We start from the raw sequence: 4,954 nt of genomic DNA on the forward strand, positions 1-4,954 counted from the left end.
CACGACTTCGAGGTTGGGATTCCGAGTCATGACATGTGCTCCCTTATACCATATGCCAAACGACCCCTAAGTGTATTATTCCGTGATACTTCAAGATTTTAGGACAAACAAAAAATAGGCTTTTTCCTCGTCTTCCCCTTATTGTATTGGGCTTAATGGCTAAGTCAGAAAAGAATTGGATCATATGAAATGGGCAAAGCCCTTGAATTATTTAAAGTCAATGGAATGTAAGGGTGTAATTGGGAGACATTAAGATATTCATGTACAGTTTTGTCTCATCATTGGGCCCTTGGTAACTTCAAACCAACCAACTACACACATTCATGTAATAAATAAGTTCAATCAAGGACATACTTAGGCAGCATGTGTGATCGAATTCAAGGGAATATTTCGTTTTATAGTATATTATAAAGGTCATTTTAGTTATATAATCTTTTTCACGAGAGATTAGTATAAAATAACATCGAAGATCGTTGTATCATGTATGATAATTTTCTTTCTTCTCAGATTTACTGCCCAAGATTTGTATGGTAATGAAGAATGTACTTAAATATAATAGCGCCCTACCTAAGCACTTAAACTTAAAATAGCCAGCGAATGTATAACATATGTATAAATCATATATAATATATGTATAATCATATATTATTATAGTATAATCTATATATATTGGCTGGAAAAAATAAACCGTGAATTCCACCGGCTATTTGTGTAAAAATGAGTGATTTTTAGAGAAAATATTTCATACTAATCCGTACACGTTTGCCACAAGATAGTTGGGGTTCTATGATATTCTTGCATTTAGTAACTGAAAATTTTGAATTCACCTCCGGTTAATGAATACAAAATACTAAACGAAGTTTTGGTTAATTCAAGATCCTAAACAAAAATCTTGGTAAAATTTTATGGTATGTGATTCCTTTTTCTTTGAAGTTGGCAAGTGCGAAGCCGCAATAGAATTTACGAGTTCGGCAGAATTTTATAGATTGGCTTAGACTCTATATTTGTATTAAGAAATTCATTTAACTCAATAAGTAAAAGAAGTTTTATTCGGAACTCACAAACTTAAAATCGTGAATTCGTCCGCCAGACTGTTTGTCCATAAACTTGATCTATAACACATGAACACAATAGATAAGTAGTCCCACAAAACCAAAAGTCATGGACCAATCTTGATTCCTCCCTTGTTGTGGAACTTGTTAGTGAAAAGGCAATATGACCTAAAAACTTAGGGGAACAGATTGGACTTGCAGGAGAACAATGTCCATGGAATTTGACTTTATATATAAGTGGTGCAAACTAAAAGAAAGCAACAAAATATGTCTCCTTTTCTGTATTCTTATTCATTAAAATCTGAGTAACATACAAGGGGGAGGAGCAAAAGTGGGGATCCCATCTAAAACTGTCAAATTGTGATTGGTTGAAAAAAAAACTTGGTTAGAACCAATTGGTTCAAAGAGTTGGTACCCCACAAAATGAATCATAATCTATGGGACTTTCCTCATTGTGGGCTTTCATGGCACTTAGATATGTAACAACTCTATCACTTCTCCATTGATTCTTCTAGTTAGCTATGGATAGGGGTGGCAAACGGGCGAATCAGATCTGATATGGACGGATCAAAAACAGATAATGCAAAAACGGATAAATTATTCGACCCGACCCATATTTAATATGGATAAAAAATGAGATAACCGGCGGATAATATGGATATCCATATTATCCATGGATTCTTGAATATGACCACTTTTGGGAGAATTTCTAGTCTCCCAAACTTGAAGAACCCCCAATTTGAGGCTTTTCAAATGTAAAAGTTAAACTCGTTAGTTACCCATTGATTATCCATTTTTTAAGTGGATAATATGATTTTTATCCATATTTGCTTCATTTTTAAAAAGTTCATTATCCAACCCATATTTTAATGGACAATATGGGTGGATAACATATTTTTTTCTTTTAACCAATTTACCACCACTAGCTATGGATATTTTTTGTCATCCTTATAATAATCAATGATCATTGTAGGTTGGTTTAGAGGCAGAGCTAGCATGTTAAGTACTTTAAAAGGATCATTAAAGGAAACACAAAATATGGTCCGATGGGCCTATTTATAGAACGCTAATCCAAATTGAGTCTTAATATGTCACCACACTTGGAATTAAAAAAATCTATTATATTTTTATGATAACAAAAAAAGACATGTTTTTATTCATAGTTATACTAATCTCAGTGTATAAGATCCATTCAGAGAAAAATACTAGATTTCTTTCCTCATAGGGGTTTTAATTGGACTAAAGTTCTTATCATGTTATATCAATCTCTGGGTCCCTTCGTTCTCCTCACGAAAATCCTTTCACTAAGTTAAGAATTGAATATTTGCAATAAATTTTCGAGATATAAAAAATTAACTTTAATCACAAAATAGAAGAAAAGTAATCTTATTAGTTAATAGTAAATACAATTCGGGGTTTCCCTTGGTTCTACTTTCTGGATTAGTCTCCACAAGAAGTGTTTGGCCGCACTTCGTGATTTTCAGGAAGAATATTTCATGATCAATTCGGCTTTGAGAAAGACATTATTCTATATGATGATTTCTTTGTGAATATTTTAGAATTTGAGATTTTCGAAATGCTTCTTCGACAGACTATGTACAGGGGTGAACTAGGGTTTAGGGTAAAATAATCTGCAACAAACTTTTAATAGACTTTTGGGTTTTAATTAGACTTGTCTTATAAAGCTCAACCTAATGGACTTGATACTTACATGTCTATAATGAAAACAAAAAATTGATAAATAGTAGGATAATAACAAAACCATACTAACCAATGAAATGGATGTAGCCAGATCATATAACTAAAGTCAATATTTTGGACCAATGGATATTGAAATGAAAAGTGGAGTTGTCAAAAATCGCACTGTGTTGATTAATATAACTTTTTTTTATAAGAAAAAACAACAAATATATGTGTTAATTAATACTATATCAAAGAAAATAACAAAATTGTAAGGGTATGGGATGGTGAAACTGCAAGTCACTTGCTGAAAGCTCCATGCAAATCGATCAGATGAAGATGAAAAGGCCAGGAAAATTTGAAAGGGACCTTCAAAAAATTTCATATGAAAATATTATATAATTTTTTATTTTTTTGTGACTTTTATACAACATGATACATGCTAAAAATTGACAATTCAATGACTGCATAAAAGAAGTGTCACGATCATATATCTCAAAACTGCCATTCTCAACATTTACAATACTTAGCTTCAATAAATGTTACTACTTTTCGTTCCAAATATTAATTATTTTGGCAAATTAAATTTGTTTTAAAATATTTGACGATTTAAAAGTCCAAGGGATCTCTATTACCTAATTGAGACGTTTAAGGTGAGATAATATGACAGTGGCGGAGGCAGGATTAATGCTAAGGAGGGTCAAAATAAAAGAGATTGTGACCAATGGGAATTGAACCAATTAATGACCTTACAAAGGTTTTTGAACCCTCTTGACCACTAAATTTTGCTTTTGGGTTGTGTTAGGGGGATTCAAAATATAATATATAGAGATACAAAATAAATTTTACCTTATATGTACAGTGTAATTTCCCAGCAAAGTGGGTTCTGGAGAACCCCCTTCCACCTCTCTAAATCCGCCCTGAATATGATAGTTCAGAAAATTATTTTTATGATTAAAGCAATTAAGCATTTTTCTTACAAGGTGAGTAAAAAGGCAGCTCGGTGCACTAACCTCCCGCTATGCGCAGGGCCAGGGGAAAGGTCGGACCACAAGGGTCTATTCTACGCAACATTACCTTGCATTTCTGCAAGAGGCTATTTCTACTGCTCGAACCCGTGACCTCCTGGTCGCGGGATAGTAACTTTACCAGTTACGCCAAGACATATAATATAGATCAAAGAATATATATAGTGTCGTTCACATAAATGTGTCTTTAGTTTCCTTTTACCTTTTACAACTCCATCTCCACTTTGGCAATGCTTCTAATTAGAGGCGGAGCCAGGATTTGAAGGCTATGGGTTTGGAGTTCTAATTTTTTTAAATTATTGGGTTCTAAATTAATAATTAATACACATTTCATCAATTTCATAAGGCAAATACATAGTTTGGATCAAAGTTACTGGGTTTGGCCGAACCAATAGCCGATGGGCTAGCTCCGCCCCTGCTTCTAGCCCGTATTGGTGACATTGGACTTTAATAAAACTTAATGTATTTGCCTAATATTAATATATGGGACCTTCACATATCTTTAGTGGCCCTAAAACGTACGTGCGTTGGGTGGTGAAATTAGACGCTTTAATCCAACATATGTGCCCAACACTAAAGTATGGGACCTTCACCTCTTTCTCTTTTGTGGCCCTAATTAAGCTATTGCTTGTGTTTGAAAAAGTGCGATCTAAATCTGATGCGCATTCAAGATTTTATGTTTATAGATGTGAAATATTATCTCATACTTCACTATTTTGTGGTAATGAATGATTAGTGTAATTTGTGTGTATATATTTTGAAGATGGATTTCGAGAAGAAGAAGAAATTATGAAAAAACGAGTTCTAAGTTAATAGATGCGAAGTATTATCTCATCCTTCACTCTTTTGTGGTAATGAATGATTATTATGTATGTATATATGGCATATATATTATGCCCAACATACTAGTTATTGATTCAAATATCTATAGTAACTTTGATTAGGGTTGTAGCTATCATGCAATTTATAGGTTCACGTGAACTTTTGTCCAAAATTTTAGATAATTATTTATTAAAAAATACATTAAATATTTGTAAATATGTGACTATAAATTCAATTATTATTATATTATTATTAGAGCTTATTATAAGAAATCATAAACTTCAAATTTTGGATAAGCTTACGAACATAACGAGGTTAAACTTATCATTATGCATCACTTAAGGAAACGAAGAACTTTAGTTTCACACACAT

Source organism: Nicotiana attenuata, unplaced genomic scaffold (genome assembly GCF_001879085.1).
Source record: "Nicotiana attenuata strain UT unplaced genomic scaffold, NIATTr2, whole genome shotgun sequence".
NCBI classification, from domain to species: Eukaryota; Viridiplantae; Streptophyta; class Magnoliopsida; order Solanales; family Solanaceae; genus Nicotiana; species Nicotiana attenuata.